Source organism: Triticum dicoccoides, chromosome 1A, assembly GCF_002162155.2.
Source record: "Triticum dicoccoides isolate Atlit2015 ecotype Zavitan chromosome 1A, WEW_v2.0, whole genome shotgun sequence".
Lineage (NCBI taxonomy): Eukaryota > Viridiplantae > Streptophyta > Magnoliopsida > Poales > Poaceae > Triticum > Triticum dicoccoides.
The window spans coordinates 124,830,354-124,836,300 of record NC_041380.1 but is presented as its reverse complement, the minus strand read 5'-3'; positions in this window follow the sequence as shown (position 1 = coordinate 124,836,300).

The following is a 5,947-nucleotide window of genomic DNA, read 5'->3' as shown; positions in this document are numbered from 1 at the left end:
TTGACCTGTTAGATGAGGAGTGTGACATCGCATCGGCTCGTTCGGCGATTTACCAGCAAGATTTGTGTCGTTACCACAGCCGCCGGGTTAAAACCAGAACTTTTCAAGAAGGCGATCTGGTGCTCCGGCTTATCCAGAATCAGACTGATATGCAAAAACTATCCCCACCTTGGGAGGGACCCTTTGTGGTTAGCAAGAATCTGAACAATGGGTCATACTACCTTATCGATGTTCGAGACCACAAGGATTCACACACGTCGGAGGAAGAGACTCGTCGGTCGTGGAATATCGCTCATCTTCGGCCTTACTATACCTGAGCCACTGGCTCTTCTGATGTACATATTTTTGACAATGTATATATATTATGATCAATGTAATAAAACTGTCATCCCTGCTAAAGCAGGGCCTCTGTCATTTTCTTTTTAAATAATGAGTCTTTGGTTACTTGGGGGCTTCCGGCTTATGGGCAAAGCTATGATTACCCTTTGAACCGGCTTAAAGACCAATAAAACAAAAAAATAAGACTTGGGGGCTTGCTACCCAGGTTAAAGGGACCAAAGAGAGTCTGTTGCAAAAGCACAACTCAAACATAGGTACCCATTGAGCACAGCTCAAAAGTATTGCTTGGGGGCTCTTTGTTCTAAAGGACAAGAGTTTTTATGACCCTTGTAATAGGCTTAAAAGCCAGGCTTGGAAGCCAGGTGTATTCACATAAAAACTCGGGTTATCCTGCCTTTTTAAGTCTGCCACTCCACCCAGGTAATCCTGGAATGACCCGTCGTACTTTTGACAAGTCAATCTTATGCAGACCCTGAACTGGTCAAAGTTAAAACGACGATTGGTTACGTGAGGTGCGGCATATAAGGTTTGTATGAAAGTTTAAATCAGTGGATGTGCGGCCCTTGAAAGCACTTGATTTTTTAGGCCTGGCAGCCTATGAAAAGCCTTGTTTTTTCGTTTGTTTTTATTCAACAGATTTTTTGAGGTTTATCCAATGAGGCTTATAATGCTTTATGATTACAATTCATCGTGTTTATTAACTCGGCCTGGCTTTCGACTATAAGTCGCCAGTATATGATAAGAAAATATCCGGTGTTTAATAACCCGGCCTGGCTTTGGACTATAAGTCGCTAGTATACGATGATATTAAATTACTTGGAAGCATTATGCTCTCAGGTTTGGGATATTACCCCTTCCGGTTTATGACATTATAAGCCGGAAGTATATGACAATTGAGAAAGAACATTATGTGTTCAAATTTTTGGGTTATCACCCTTATTGCATTCGTATGATAAGCCGACAACATAATCAAACATCAAAGGTATGGTATGTTTGTTATGATTACATATAGTTATGGTTAAACCGACCCTGCTTATGAACTGTTTTAGTCCCCAGTGGTTTATATTGGGCATTATGACCCGTCCTGCGGTAAACCACCAGGATATTTGTCATCTATTTATATGCAGGAACAGATTTAAATTGCTAATACCACAAGCAGAAGTGGCAGATCTTAACTTGGCGGATCAATAGTGTCATACACATCAAAATATGCGCGATGACATAGCAGATCAAGAGTTTAAGCTAGCCTATTGCAAGGCATCTGATGGCCCAAAGCGTTCATCAAAGTTATCATTACAGTAAAATATTCTGATAACTACACCGGCTTATGATTGTTGGTGGGTTGAAGCTTCAGGATCTTCTTGCACCTCCTCTTCGTCCTCAACTCCTTGCTTACCCATTGGCTGGAAGTCAAGCGTAGCCTAGTTGATGCCGGTCAACGCTCTAAACACAGCCTCATCATCAATAAGATTGGAGGGATCAATGTCGGGGGCAAAGGTGTTCTTACAAATTGGAGGAATAAGATCTGTTGGCTCATGAATCGGCGCGCCAATCTTCTTGTTGTCGGCATCATAATCCGCCTGATACATGGATAAGCTGGTTTCATCAGCTAGTTTGCTTGCTAATGGACGCATAGCTCTTGCGATTTCTACGAAGTCATCAGCACTAAAGACTGATCCATCCTCTTTCACACTGGGGCAGCCATTGGCCAGATCCTCCGGGCCAAGATCGGCATGCCATGCTTTGGCCCGGCTTAAAGCAGTTAATGCACCAGCTCTAGCAGCTCCCCGCTTTAAGTCCTCAATTCTTATGGGTGGTACTGACAATTGATTCGAAGTGTCTTGGATAAGTGTTGAAGGAGTCTTCTTATGCATTATCACAGCAATGGTTCATTGGGCATCAGTATATAGAGATTCCACAAGAGTGTAGACAGCCTTAAGCCGGATGCGCATATCTGAGCCCAACTTAGCGCTCCGAGAACCTATATCAATAAAGTTATGGGTAAGCCGGAAGACATTTCTCATATGATTCATACAACATAAGGTATATATGTTCTTACCAAAGATGGTTGATGACATATTATAGATCTGCTGCTTTAAACTGGATAACTCATCAGTCACTGGTTTACGCGCGGTTTCAACTTCTTCTGCCCTCTTCAATAGAGCTGCCTTATCAGTTCCCCAGCCACTTTTCTCCGAGTTGAAGTTCTGTTTTAGCTGCTCAATAGTCTCCAATGCAGATTTTAGTTCTGACTTGGCCTTGGATGCTTCTGATTGCTGAGTTTTAATGTTGGCTTTAAGATCATTAAGTTGTGAGTCTTTTTCAGCCAATTCAGCCTCTGATATCAGAACAAACAGACAAGTTATGATCATGCTTACTCTTTAAAGTCCCAAGCACAATACAAGTATTACTCTTGGCACTTGGGGGCTAATGCATATTGCTCTTTTTTAAGACAAAAATTTTAAAGTCCCAAGCACAATGCAAGTATCATTCTTGGCACTTGGGGGCTAATGCATATTGCTTCTCAGCCATAATTATGACCCGCACAAGTAATGCCAGCCGGTTTATAAAGCCGATGGATTGGGTTGTTGCTTTTCTACAAGCGCTAAGTGTCGGTGTAACATAGCTGCTAAACCGACCCTTGGTGGCTATGGATGCAATGTTTATCTCTACTATTCAAAAAAGTCTCGGCTTAACATAAATTGTTAAACCGACCCTTGGGGGCTACATATGCAGAGTTGAAGTATTATTGTCATCAGTCTGGCTGCTGAGTTTTATCTATGCAACTATTGAAGTTCATCGTACATTCTGCTCTATCATGTTCAGTAAACTTGGCGGCTAAGGAAAATATACTTATATGAAAGGGATTGCAATATTTACCTCATAACGTTCCTTCATCAAATTCACTAAGCCGGCTTGGAAGTCATGACTAGTATATAGGCGATTCAAATAGGCAGAGTGGAGGTCTTGGGCACTGAAATGAGTGTAGCTTTCCAGGTCCACTTTCCACTTACCCTTATCTTCAGCAGTAAGTTCTTCTTTGGCGTCATGCCTTGATAAGGTAGTAGGACGACCCAGAGTTGTGAGACCATGGCTAGTAATGGTGACATCAGCATCTTTTTCCTCCACCGGTTTAACAGGGCTGGTTGTCTTGATAGGACTTGGCGGATTAGCATCAGACGGGTTATCATTCATTGGGTCAATATCAACATTATGATCCTGTGGTGGCAAATCGTCAACAATGTTGTCAATGATTGGCCGAGAAAGCTCTGGTTGTTGTTCCGGCTCAAGCGGATTGGAGTCATCAACCGGTTTATTTAACTTGGCTTTCTTGTTGGGTTTAGCTTGGGCCCTGAAAAGTAAACCATAAGTGAAAGTCAAGAGGATGATCAAATATGCAAGTTGGAATAGTTGGAAATAAACTTACTCAGGTACAGTCTTGAAAGCAGGAATCTGTGTTCCTGTTGATTCACCAGAAGAGGAATGTGAAGTCCCCTGATAGTTCAAATCAAACGGGTTAAGAGGTTGTCGAATATAACCCGCCTTGGGGTAAAGTATGTCAGAAAGATGTAGAACCTCTGGACGGCGTTTGTGAAGTGGAGTGTTTGGTAAACCGGAAGAGGTGATCACATTGCTACTATGCCGGGTCGTGCGGCCAGCCTCATGTTGTTGTTTCTTAAAAAGAAAGTTTGGATCCATGTAAGCTAGAGGGTGAGAAAATCTTACTTTTCGACTTGCTTGACGGGTTTTCTTTGTTGGCAGAGGTTCTGAGCCGGAGGAAAGAATAATTACCTCTACGTCACCAGCATGGCTCGCCTCTGCGTCATCCTAATAATAATCATTGTCAATGAGATGTATGAAAAAGGAGCCAAGTGAATCAAGTTCTACCTTCGATTCATGATTATCGTCATCATTGTCAATATGTAACTCGATGGACTCGGCAGTTTTCCTTTTGGCGGGCCTCTTGTTGACCTTGGTTTTCACACGAGGTGCTTTCACTGTTTTATCCAGCGGTTTCCTATTCCAGAATGGGTCATCAGCGTGTCAAAATTGAAAAATTCATAAAGAAATATTCAGAATATGGATTAAGCAGGAGGTGAGCAATTCTTACACTTGGCGGTTTGTTTGCAGCACAGAAAGGACTAAGCCATGTTTTGCTACATTCAGCCACCGGTTCATTCAACATTTTCTTGACGGCTTTGGTAATTTCTGCGTCAGATAGCTAAATATCAGTGTGGCGTTGAGGGTCTTTCACATTCCCTGTGTATTCACACATTAACCCGGGGCGACAACTTAAGGGCAGAATACTCCAAGACACCCAGCAACAAACAAAATCAATGCCCCTTAAACCGTTTGCCACCAAGGCTCTGAGTTTTGAAAGTTGGGGTGCATACTTGGCCCGTTCCTTTGCACTGAGTCTTTGGGGGAGTGGATGCGTGCTGGTAAGCCGGTGAGCACGGTAACCCGGCAGAGGATTTTCGCCAGTTGGAGATGTATCTCGGCAGTAGAACCAAGTCTGATTCCAATCTTTGGGTGTTTATGATGGTTAGCATGAGGGAAGCTGGCAACTTTTCTCTTTTGAATTGATACTCCGCCAAGTTTAGTATTGGGCCCGTCCACAAATTCTGTACGACGGTTTAAATAATATAAAAATCTCTGAACAGCTCAACCGTGGTTCCTCTTAAAGATAAGCTTCACATAACACTTGAAAATTGCAAATATTGCACACGGAGTTAGGTCCAATATCTTGAGGGTGAAGCTGGAGGAAGTGAAGCACATCACGGAAAAATCTTGATCCGGGAGGGCTGAACCCTCGACTTAGATGGTCAAAAAATACGATCACTTCTCCATCCTTGGATTCAGGAGGATTTTCTAAACCGGGAACCCTCTAGTGGATAACTTCCTTTTTAGCTAAAGCGCTAGTAGCAACACACCCGTTTAGATCTTCCTCTGTAATCTGGGATTGAACCCAGTTACAGGAATAGAAGGACTTGGTCATTTGTTCAATGACCTGAAAGAAAATTTGTGTTATTTTAAGGTTCATGGTTAAATTGTTGGAGGTTAAGAAGCAGATAATGATGGAGCATGCATAAGGGTTAAGTTGAAGGTTAGCATTATCAAATTACAAAGATGATCTATTGGCGGTTTAAGAGGGGACTAATGGTACCTGGCGGGATATTATTTTCTAAGTTAAAACGCATGCACAGATATTGAAGGTATAGAATCAAAGATGATTTTTTTTGCTAAGTGATGAAAATTAGGTTTCACAGATTGAGATTATAATTTTGGATCTACCGCGTATCAGGAAATGAAAATATATTTGATACGTCTCCAACGCATCTATAATTTTTGATTATTCCATCCTATATTATATTCTGTTTTGGACATTATTGGGCTTTATTATACACTTTTATATTATTTCTGGGACTAACCTACTAACCGAAGGCCCAGCCTAGAATTGCTGTTTTTTTGCCTATTTTAGGGTTTTGAAGAAAAGGAATATCAAACGGAGTCCAAACGGAATGAAACCTTCGGGAACGTGATTTTTGGAACAAACAAGATCCAGGAGACTTGGACCATACGTCAAGCAACCAACAGGGAAGCCACG